This window comes from Papaver somniferum, chromosome 10, assembly GCF_003573695.1.
Source record: "Papaver somniferum cultivar HN1 chromosome 10, ASM357369v1, whole genome shotgun sequence".
In the NCBI taxonomy this organism is placed as follows: domain Eukaryota; kingdom Viridiplantae; phylum Streptophyta; class Magnoliopsida; order Ranunculales; family Papaveraceae; genus Papaver; species Papaver somniferum.
Genome location: NC_039367.1, coordinates 31,326,989 through 31,339,621, shown reverse-complemented (window position 1 = coordinate 31,339,621; position 12,633 = coordinate 31,326,989). Strand labels below are relative to the sequence as shown.

The 12,633-nt window shown below is 34.8% G+C and overlaps 2 long non-coding RNA genes across 3 annotated transcripts; both read right to left on the bottom strand.

Moving 5' to 3' along the window:
- Positions 1-8,741: 8,741 nt before the first annotated feature.
- LOC113319387 lies at positions 8,742-11,059 on the bottom strand. 2 transcript variants are annotated; one of them, XR_003345419.1, is made up of 4 exons: positions 10,922-11,059; positions 10,664-10,729; positions 9,567-10,538; positions 8,742-9,429 (listed from the first exon to the last, which is right to left on the bottom strand). It is a non-coding gene; the product is annotated as an uncharacterized LOC113319387 (long non-coding RNA). The 2 variants fall into 2 exon arrangements; XR_003345420.1 differs by lacking the exon at positions 10,664-10,729.
- Positions 11,060-11,190: 131 nt separating this feature from the next.
- On the bottom strand, positions 11,191-12,428 carry LOC113319386. Its single transcript, XR_003345418.1, has 4 exons — positions 12,197-12,428; positions 11,780-12,060; positions 11,438-11,518; positions 11,191-11,288 (listed from the first exon to the last, which is right to left on the bottom strand). It is a non-coding gene; the product is annotated as an uncharacterized LOC113319386 (long non-coding RNA).
- Between the last annotated feature and the right edge of the window lie 205 nt (positions 12,429-12,633).

Here is a 12,633-nt window from a genome sequence, read left to right as displayed (position 1 = left end):
TCCTTATTTTCAGGAGTAGCAATACCTTCCTTTCACGAGTCTTCTCGATGAAATCAGCGGAAGCAGTCAGCTCCATCATCCACTGTCATTTAAGAACCATATCAGCAAGCTCTCAATCATAATTTCCAGATCTAAAATGAGTTTTTATCAAATTGGAGAAAAAAATAATATTGGATCGAATTTTAGATAGAAAGATATCAGAAGAAAGTTGTTAATTTTTTTTTGAAGAAAGAAAGTTGTTATAGAAAGAGATACAAAAGAGATATTAAAATATGGGTCTGTGCATAATATTTTCACATAGAATGGGTGCGACAGTGAGTTTTTTTAGACCGTGGGTTTTACAGTGGAAGGAAAACAAAAAATGGGTCTGGTAGTAGTTTTCACTTCGTGAAATTCAGCTATGCTCAAGGAAACCCAACAAATTGGGATGGTTTTCATAAAAATGATGTGTCAATTTGTTGTAATTGACAATCAATTTGACGAAGTTGGATCTCCTATCCACTGTCGCGTGAGCCAATGAAGACGCAATGCTTGTCAATTCTCAAGGATCCAAATTTAGATGAGATCAGTTGGGCTCTTTCATCACTTGTTATGCACGACCTAAATGAGTTTGGCTTGTCGGTCTTACAAGACTGACAACTTTTGTACACTAGATAAAGCTTAGTTGTGGCGCACCGGGTGTGAGGTAAGTTCGCTACTTGTGCACCCCCCCGCTAATTATTTCGAGTTTCGGTTCTATGACTGTACTCCCTAGGCAGAGTGTTTCACGCATTAGCTTGGCTCATGATGTTGCAGCTTAAGCAGAGTTATATAATGTCGAAATTTGGTGGACATCTTCTCAAATCTCTCGGTTTGTTGTCCAATAAGGATGAGTGTAGTGGATTAAAACATGGGAATGAAAGCGATAGGTCGTAGTTGCTATAGCCTTTGAAAAAAAAACTTCCCTTTCTCTCTGCTCGAAAGCAGGGAAGGATAGAGGGGGTTTCAAAATGGGCGAGGATTGAATCCTCGCCAGGAAAAGAGAAACACAAGGATTTGATCTCCACTTACTCTTTAATTATAATAAAAAAACTAATAAAATATATTAATATTAGATTTTGGACCCACCTTAAGAGTTTTAAATAAATAAAACACTTTTGGGCGAGATAGCAATCCTCGCCTATATTGAAATTACCTCCCCCACTGATACACTCAGGCCTCTCTTCAGCGTGACGTGGCGTCACTGTGTAACCCCTACCTTCCCTCCTCCACTGCACTCAACCTAAGTTCACTCTTCCGACCTTTTGACTATATAAGTTTCCTAATTATTAAGTTAGTTTATTTTGCTTTTTTTATTCTTGTGTTTCTGCTCTCAACATCCGTTCAAAAAATAAATTAAATATAAATACTGGTTTGGTTCGAGTATTTTCTTCTCTATATTTCATTATTTTCAAACTCATCGATTAATTTGTTGGAGAGAACTAAATAGTAACTGATGTCGTGAACTCAATCTCACTTTATTTTGTCACTCAAATGGTATATTAGGTTACAAAATTGATTTAAATTAATATGGAGTGATTCGGTCATTATGGTACTATTTCACTTGACATGACGATTTGAATAGTCGGCATGCTCGTTGGATGAATATATCATGACGATTTTTCATGTTTTTCTTCATAACTGAAAGAACAATTATCAGAGTCGTCGTGGTATGCATTTTAAACCAAGACGAGTAGTGATGTAGTATGAATAATCGTGATGGTTGGTAAAGCAAAACCATGACGACTAATAAACGCCAAAATCCAGGTTTTTTGTGTCCAAATTTGTTATTAGTCGTCATGGTTTTGTAAGAACAACATGACGATAAATAGATAGTTGTGAGTGTGTTGCATTCTCGACCATGACGATTATAAGTGCCAAAAACCAATGTTTCATCTGACCAGATTTGACTTTAGTCGTCAATGATTTAAAAAAATACCATGACGACCATTTTCCTTGTTTCCTTATCGAGCATGAAGACTAAGAACTGTCGAGAACAAATTTTTTTGTGTCCAATTTTTCTTTTAGTCGTCCTGTTTTTAAAAAATAACAAGACGATTTTGTCCATAAAATAGATAGTCGTCATTATTTTACATTTTCGAGCATGATGATCGATTATAATGGTTAGTCGATATGATTTTAACAAATAAACCATGATGAAATTTGATGTCACTATTAAAAGTCGTCATCTTATTTTGCTACAATTTTGTCAACTATGTTTGGTCGGCATGTTTTGTTTTAGTCGAGCATGATGCCTTTTTATGAAAGTCTGAAGTCCTTCTGCCATTTAAAGAATTGAACCGACAATATCCTATATAATTCCATTTTAGACAGCTTGAGATGCTGGTAATGAAGCTGCTTATGAGGAAATCTGTTAAGAGTTGTAATAGATCTTTCATCTGTATTTGATTTTTGTGATGAAAATGAATGATTTGTATTTGATTTTTGTGTTGAATATAGATTGAAGATTGTCAAAGCTTAAACATGGCCACAAATTAACTTAATTAGGCTTTAATTTTAACTTTAGTTAAACAAGGCGGGTAACCCGTGAGTCCACAAGCTTTACCCGTTACGGGTGCGGGTTGTAGAAATGACGACCCGTGAAGAATATCAACCCGCAAGCTTTGGACCGTGTTAACCCGTACCCGTGTAACCCGTAACAAGCCAGCCCAGGCCCGCCCGTTTGCCAGCTCTACATATATCTGTCTAAGTTTTTGTAGAAACCTGTTTCACAAAACCTCGTATAAAATGAAACATATTTTGAGGCATACTCAATGTTCGGCTGATAACTTTTCAGCCGAACTTAGACAGATATATGCCTCAAAACATTTGAGTATGCCTCGAAACAGGTTTCTACAAAATTCACATTATGCACTTATCGCGTACTTCGTGAAAGGGAAAATTAGGCGCAGGCCCCAAAAAAATAATATTCTCATTGTCAGGCCCACAATTAATTTTAGACACCGTGACACCCAAAATTATCCGAAATTGTTAAGAATCAATACATAACTCGTTATGCATACTATTTTTCAGGGATAACTCGTTATGTAGCCTAATTTTTTCATTGGTATAATTGGCAACGCAACTTGGATATAACATATCTAAAAATCCGCGCCTTGGAATTTTACAAATTTTATATCGTTGGAAATCTTTTTAAGAAAGCTATGCAACGAGTACAAACAACAATATCAAATTTTTGTTTTTCACGAAAAAATCGGAGGTGATCAACATTTTAGGCAAAATTTTCGAAAATTGACTACATAACCATTATGCAGTCACCAAAAAAGACGCATAACACATTCTGCAGACGCATAACGAATTATGCAATCATTTTCTCGACTGCATAATTTTGTTATGCATCTATAACAAGTTATGTAACCATTGTTTTGGTTGATTTTAGTGCGTAGATAAAAAATTGATGCATAATGCAGTATGCATCCATATTTACGGATGCATATCAAGTTATGCATCTATTTTCTCGATGCATAATGCATTATGCAGTTTCGGATGCATAACATGTTATGCATCTATTTCCATGACTACATAACATGTTATGTATATATTATTGTTTTTTGTTGGTTTCAATACCAAGAAAATAGAAGCTGCATAACGTGTTATGTAACCATTTTCGGGACTGCATAACAAGTTATGCAACTTTTGTAGATACATAACAAGTTATGCATCCATTTTCTCGACTGCACGACATGTTATGCAGATATTTTCTCGATTGCATGACATGTTATGTAGTCATAACAACATCATCATCTTCTTTCCTGATTCAATAACTCCCATACAAACCAAACAACATAAACAAACCAATCGGATGGTGTAACTTCGATATTCCATCTAGTACATTAGAAGATTTGTTATACAAGGAAAACAACCAATATAATTACCACTTCAGCTCAAGCATCAACAATTCAAGAATACCCCTAACCCACCAAATACAATCAAGTTCAATCTCATTTGGATTTTTTGCAAACTTGCATAAAATTGACAGACAGTACAATCCTGTACATAATCTTCTACTAACTTCAACTAATTCCATCCAAGAATTCACAAAAGAGTAACCTAGCAACATTTAGGATAGTGAATTTCAAGAATAACGAATCCCACCATAAAAACAAACCCGAAAAAATACTAAATCCCTAACATAAAGTCATCAAATTTCACACATTTCATTCCTAATGACGCAAAATACTAAAAATTTCTTACACAAAGATCAAACCTTTGTAAATTGTAATCCAAATTGAACTCTGTAAGGGTTTGAAAAGGTTCTGTACACAAGGTTCTTAATGTAACCTACAACCCTTTTCTTAGCATCTCCTTGTGATAAACTTTTCAATACTTATCTGCTTCTCTTCTAGCAAAGTACGATGATCTTTATAGGTTGGTTTGGTTTGGTTTGTTTAACCCATATCTGCCAACCAACACAATTTTTAGTCGAACCCATTCTCGGTACATATGAATCATTTGTTCCCTGTAATCTTCTCAACTACCGGATTCTCAAACCATGGCATCAGTTATTCTTGAGACTACATCTTCTGATTTTGGGAGAGTATCTTGAATTCCATCTGCCGAGTAATAACGAACAATACGCCATCTCCATTAGCATCTAAAACCAAACCAATTTCAGTTCAAATGAACCCCCCAATTGTTGTTGTCAATCATTGCACTTATCTCCATTTCTTCCCCATCAGTTCTCCTTATTTTCAGGAGTAGCAATACCTTCCTTCCACGAGTCTTCTCGATGAAATCAGCGGAAGCAGTCAGCTCCATCATCCACTGTCATTTAAGAACCATATCAGCAAGCTCTCAATCATAATTTCCAGATCTAAAATGAGTTTTTATCAAATTGGAGAAAAAAATAATATTGGATCGAATTTTAGATAGAAAGATATCAGAAGAAACTTGTTAATTTTTTTTTGAAGAAAGAAAGTTGTTATAGAAAGAGATACAAAAGAGATATTAAAATATGGGTCTGTGCATAATATTTTCACATAGAATGGGTGCGACAGTGAGTTTTTTTAGACCGTGGGTTTTACAGTGGAAGGAAAACAAAAAATGGGTCTGGTAGTAGTTTTCACTTCGTGAAATTCAGCTATGCTCAAGGAAACCCAACAAATTGGGATGGTTTTCATAAAAATGATGTGTCAATTTGTTGTAATTGACAATCAATTTGACGAAGTTGGATCTCCTATCCACTGTCGCGTGAGCCAATGAAGACGCAATGCTTGTCAATTCTCAAGGATCCAAATTTAGATGAGATCAGTTGGGCTCTTTCATCACTTGTTATGCACGACCTAAATGAGTTTGGCTTGTCGGTCTTACAAGACTGACAACTTTTGTACACTAGATAAAGCTTAGTTGTGGCGCACCGGGTGTGCGGTAAGTTCGCTGCTTGTGCACCCCCCGCTAATTATTTCGAGTTTCGGTTCTATGACTGTACTCCCTAGGCAGAGTGTTTCACGCATTAGCTTGGCTCATGATGTTGCAGCTTAAGCAGAGTTATATAATGTCGAAATTTGGTGGACATCTTCTCAAATCTCTCGGTTTGTTGTCCAATAAGGATGAGTATAGTGGATTAAAACATGGGAATGAAAGCGATAGGTCGTAGTTGCTATAACCTTTGAAAAAAAAACTTCCCTTTCTCTCTGCTCGAAAGCAGGGAAGGATAGAGGGGGTTTCAAAATGGGCGAGGATTGAATCCTCGCCAGGAAAAGAGAAACACAAGGATTTGATCTCCACTTACTCTTTAATTATAATAAAAAAACTAATAAAATATATTAACATTAGATTTTGGACCCACCTTAAGAGTTTTAAATAAATAAAACACTTTTGGGCGAGATAGCAATCCTCGCCTATATTGAAATTACCTCCCCCACTGATACACTCAGGCCTCTCTTCAGCGTGACATGGCGTCACTGTGTAACCCCTACCTTCCCTCCTCCACTGCACTCAACCTAAGTTCACTCTTCCGACCTTTTGACTATATAAGTTTCCTAATTATTAAGTTAGTTTATTTTGCTTTTTTTATTCTTGTGTTTCTGCTCTCAACATCCGTTCAAAAAATAAATTAAATATAAATACTGGTTTGGTTCGAGTATTTTCTTCTCTATATTTCATTATTTTCAAACTCATCGATTAATTTGTTGGAGAGAACTAAATAGTAACTGATGTCGTGAACTCAATCTCACTTTATTTTGTCACTCAAATGGTATATTAGGTTACAAAATTGATTTAAATTAATATGGAGTGATTCGGTCATTATGGTACTATTTCACTTGACATGACGATTTGAATAGTCGGCATGCTCGTTGGATGAATATATCATGACGATTTTTCATGTTTTTCTTCATAACTGAAAGAACAATTATCAGAGTCGTCGTGGTATGCATTTTAAACCAAGACGAGTAGTGATGTAGTATGAATAATCGTGATGGTTGGTAAAGAAAAACCATGACGACTAATAAACGCCAAAATCCAGGTTTTTTTGTGTCCAAATTTGTTATTAGTCGTCATGGTTTTGTAAGAACAACATGACGATAAATAGATAGTTGTGAGTGTGTTGCATTCTCGACCATGACGATTATAAGTGCCAAAAACCAATGTTTCATCTGACCAGATTTGACTTTAGTCGTCAATGATTTAAAAAAATACCATGACGACCATTTTCCTTGTTTCCTTATCGAGCATGAAGACTAAGAACTGTCGAGAACAAATTTTTTTGTGTCCAATTTTTCTTTTAGTCGTCCTGTTTTTAAAAACTAACAAGACGATTTTGTCCATAAAATAGATAGTCGTCATTATTTTACATTTTCGAGCATGATGATCTATTATAATGGTTAGTCGATATGATTTTAACAAATAAACCATGATGAAATTTGATGTCACTATTAAAAGTCGTCATCTTATTTTGCTACAATTTTGTCAACTATGTTTGGTCGGCATGTTTTGTTTTAGTCGAGCATGATGCCTTTTTATGAAAGTCTGAAGTCCTTCTGTCATTTAAAGAATTGAACAGACAATATCCTATATAATTCCATTTTGAGAATTGTTTTACGAGAGTAATGCATTTTCGTTACAAAATTTTCAAAAACTAAATCTTTTTGTTTTTTTTTTTTTTCCGAACAAGATCTGTAAATTAAACCTGACTAAAATAATAATCAAAAGATTTATTTAATTAATTTAATTTAAGAATACTTACATAATTAATTCAATAGATTAATGCTAATTAATCAGGGCCAGTTTCGCCATTATGAAAGATATATGGATAAGGGGTTTTGAAGTTTACTCCATAATAATCATTTTTTATTAGCTATCCCAAAATAATTTTAGTATACCTTTATCCGACAAGTTTTACTATATGCAGAGTAATTAACTTTCAATCCGAATAAAATTTCAAGGGTTTTACGGTTCTACACTGCCATCTTTCAAGTGGACAAGAAAACATGTTATGTTGTCAAGATTTTCGATGTAAGAAGTTAACAAAAAGCATTGAAGCTGATATATGAACTTACATCTATGCGATATCTGAAGATCATTGATGACTCGAATGTAAATGCTCCAGTAAAGATGAATGATTATTTTATGATTCAATACATAAAAATGATAGGATATGATATTGTACGGTTTAGTGATACATTCTAATATCTTACTTGACTCTACACAAGAAATGCAGTAGTGTTATCGAGGAGAAATAAGCATTCTTGAAAGCACACATTTCATCTATGCCAAAATATTCGGTTTTGAGAGTTATATGGAGCTATTTACTATTAAAATATTATAATTTTTTGGATTGATTTTATCTCGAATCATAACAATCATACATTCATGAATTTCTCACTTTTCATATTTCCCAAGGTGGAAGGTAAATATGGAATTATTATTGAAATGCCATATAATTCATGATTTTGATTAGTATGTGCGGATTTGTTTGCTTGGATTTTTCTTTCAAACTCTCAATTATTTAGATAGTTAAATTATTAAATCATGGTTGTATAATACCCTTATTATACAAGACATTACGCAACCATGTTTGGTGGGGTTTTGTAGTTCTGGGTTTCCTTGCAAAAGAAAGTAACAACATCGTATCTATACGAATACCAATAACACAATGCGACGTATGCCCGTGACATTACGACAATGAGAATTAGGATCAGTTGTGCTATGTCAAAAAGAAAATCTAAGATAACTTACCTTGTTTCTCCTGTTAACGAAAATACTTAATTCAGACTTGATACAATTTCTTTTCTAGAAGGGTGGTGCAGGGCTCTGCAGTAAAGTTGACAAAAGAATAAAAAAAATTGCATTCCCTTGTCGATAGAGACTGAACTTTAAGGTTTTATGTCAAGTTTAATCTATGATAATGTTTTGTTATAGCCTTAGCTTTTAGTCTAGGCATTTCACAGGAGAAGAAATTCTTGAACTTCATCTGGAAAGAAGATGATGTGGCTTCTTTTTTTAATCTGCTTAGCAATATTCATTGCACTTACAAAATGAAAAGGTGCTACTGCACATTTAGAACCAAGCGGTATTCTTACGCTTCCATCATAATTTGGTGTTACGGCACCTACAAACAATGCGGAGCCGAGGTGCTACTATACTTACAAATAGAGGATGAGGTAATTCCATTCAAAACATGAATGGATCGGACATAGCCAACATATGAGAGGAAGCACATAACCACCCAAAATAAAAATGCATCTTAAAAATCAAGCGCGTCTAGAATCAATCAGAAAACATTAACACTTGACAGTCTCAATAATAACATATTAACTATAGTCCGCAAGTTACAATACCAGAGGTGTCACTATCCATGCACGAAAACTCCAATAAAACAATTTTTTTCACAAAAACCCCATTTAACATAAACTGTTTATATTACCCTTCTAGTTTAAATCACCCCAACAAAAATAAAAATCAACTCCACCTTTAATTTTATAATCTCCACCAACAACAGCATGCCATCATGCCACCACCACCGACCACCATCACCGCCAACCACCACTATCGACCACCGCCGATCACCAACGCCGTTGACCACTACCGACCAAAATCAGCACCAACTGCCGCACCGCCACCAGCACCACGACCGCCCATCACCACCACCGATCAAAAATTAGATGAAACCGATTTTGGTTTCATCATTAATACGATGAAACCGATTTTGGTTTCATCATAAAAATAAGATGAAACCCTAATGTTAGCGTCAAACATTCACAGATTAGAATGTCAGGTTTCAACAACTAATCCCTCGACATATATAAATCAGGGGAAATCATCATATGTATCAAAGGGAATATCATGAAACATAATCATATAGAGTTATAAATTTCAGTTCACGTATCAGATTCAAACCTTCTTGTCTTCTTCAGTCAGGAGTTTTTGAGGCGAAGGTAAACCCAGAAACTGCAAATGATAAAATTGCCAAGCCAAACATGCATATACATGTCAGTAAGGCACTACAAGAAACATGTAAACTGGGGACCAAGAAGCCAAATCTTAGACAAAAAATGAATAATGGGTGAATGATAGATTACACCAACCGCAGTTGACCAGAAGGTAGGAATTGACTCTATAATCTTCTTCCTTTTTGTAAGGCAATTCCAAAGCATTAAGGTACCCCCACATTTTTTCTCGGCTTCCTCCTCCCACACCTTCTTCTTATACTTCTGCTTAATTTAGGAATTGACTCTACCATCGCCGATGGCGACCACCATTATCGCGGACCACCGCCAATGCCGTCGACCAGCTCACATACCATCGCCACCACCAACCAGCAACTTATGGTAACGTCATCCACCACCCACCACCACCAAATATTCATAAAACCACCGCCGCCGCCGCTTCGAACAAATCCAACCACCACTAGCCACCACCAACGCCAACCACCACCGATGTCAACAACACCACCACCATTACCACCCCCAGTAGCACCACAACTGCCAATACCATCACCTGAGTAACTAAAATTTTGATGAAATCAAAACTGGTTTCATCAAAAACTGTTTGGTTTCATCAGAAAAAAATCCATCTCGGTATCATTAATGAAACATTGATGAAACCAAAACTGGTTTCATAGAAAATAAAAAACAAATCAGATGAAACCAAAACTGTTTCAACAAAAAAATCACTTAGAAAAGTTTAGTTTCGTCAACAAAACCTCAAAAGATATTGATCAAACGCAGATGAAATAAATGCTTGTTTTAATAGAATACTATTTATCACCAACAACGTTGGTTTTACCGAAAAACTTTAAAAAAATTAAGGAAAATTTACATGAAACCAAAATCGGTTTCACCAAATTTAGATGAAACTGAAATTGGTAGCGTTTTAATTTTCCTTTTCCTACACTTTCTGGGCTAAAAATGTTTTCTAAAAACTATTGTGATGGTGTATATATTTCCATCCCAAGCTGATAAAATTCTCATTCAAGAGTAAAATTAAGATTACCACCTCCGCCACGGAACACCAGCTCCGCCGTCGTAGACACCATCCCCACCGCCGCCGACCACCACCTGTTTCAACAGAAAAATATCATATGACCAAACAAGATTGGTTCCATTGACATAAATTAAAAAAAAATTACCAAAAATTAGATGAAACCAATATTGGTTTCAGCAAAGAAAAAAACAGATGATACCAAAATTGATTTCGTGCAAATTCATTTTCAGTATCTCCAGTGAACATATGTGGACTTGTTGTGTACCTAGAAAAGATTATAAAAATCAAGATGACAATTAAATGATTCAATGTAATCGAAATTCATGAACTATATATTGGCCTGGATTTCTATTGAACTATATAATTAGCTTTCTTTTTCTTTTGAAGCATATTTCCTAATTAGCTATATAGTGTTTATAATTTTGTACCTGTAATGCGATAGTGCATAATTTTGTACCTGTAATGCGATTATGCGTAGTGCTTCCATGATATCCAGTATTAGCTGGACGCAATCAAAGCACCCATTAAGTGCATCCATACAAAGAGCAGTAAGACCACCAACCACCACGTTGTTAACGAACTTGGAGACCTAACTGCATTAGGCATTTCACAAAACTGGATGAGGAATTCAATAAAGGAGCTTATACAGTAAACAACGATACAGGCTAGAGCGAATAATTGGAAGAATTGGATAAGAAAGGGAGAAAAGGTCTTCACTTGCCTATAAAGTGCAAACATGTTTCCTTCCTTATGTACAAGCTTTCTCGCATTTATAACCAAAACAAGAGCCACTAAAAGAGTTGTCGTACGACTAGCAAAATATCCTGAATAAAAGTATATTAGTCAATGCCTAAGAAATACAACAGTAGAAGCATACAACAATGTAATATACTTTAGTCTCATTAAAGAGACAAAAGCTGCACTAAATTCAATTCGTTTGTGAAAATTTAATTGGTGAACAGGATCAACTTACCTGGTAAGAACGTTGTTTTGTGCTTTCCTTTTTTCGTTGTTACCCAGTAAGTGGTACCTCAATTCTAAGTTGTCTTCACATCTGTTAACTCATAGTATATTCAGAACCATCATTGGTACTAATCAAGAAACACAAAAAAACAGACAGAAAACAAAGAAAATCATGTGTACAAACATGATAAGCTTAACCTAAGAAGAAAAAAACGAATCAACATTTTGTTCTCTATTAACAAAAAAAAAAGTGCGGGAGTTAAAGAACTAAGCAAATTATACCTCAAATGTAAAATTTTCATGTCGGTCATAATCATAAAGTTCCAAAATTTAAAGAAAGTAAGCTTCTTACCATCTCGAACGTCTTGAATTCCACCCTTTTACTCTTGCAGTTTTGTGCTTTATCTTCATAATCTTCTGATCCTAGATTATGTTTGCGATAATAAAACCCAACTCCCAATTTTTACGAATCATTTCTGCCACATTCCAAATGAGTTCCCCTTAAATTTATCCTTCAAAGAGATACCCTTTCCTTTTGTATCCTTTCAGAAATTTTCAATTCGATTTAATGGTAAGAAGATCTAAATCATTTGTTAGGAGCAAATTTCCATCCAATCGATGGGATAACAATCTCTGAAAATTAAAAAGAAAAGTTGTTAAATTTTTCAAAAACAAATTGGATCTGATCAAATTAAGATTTTCGTTGAGAGATTAAATACCAATCGAACAAAATCAGTATAAATTAAAAATCAACCAAAATTAATCATACCAGAACTAATCGAAGGTCGTAAAATTGGCGGTGGTGATGGTGGAGGTGGTTTAGAAGTGAGATTTGATTTTATTGGAGTTGGAGAAGGTGTAAGTGGCGCTGGTGAGGAAGGAGGACGAAGAGGAGGCGGATCTGGCGTTGAAGCCAAATAAAAATTAATAAAAACTAAATTTAAATCATTTTACTTTGAAATGGAGTTTTTGTATCAATTTTACATGATATGGTTTTTGTGTGTCCCAAATAATATGGATAGTGTTTTTATAGCTCAACTAGTATCACCTTGGTTTTTTATAGCTTATTATGTATTAACTAAGACCCAAATAACTTGCTAAAAGAGTAACATATAAGATTCACATGAAGCAATAGATCCGGAGAGGTTAATTAGAAATGCCCCTAAATTATTCAATCTTTATAATAAACAAATTCAGTTTCCCGGA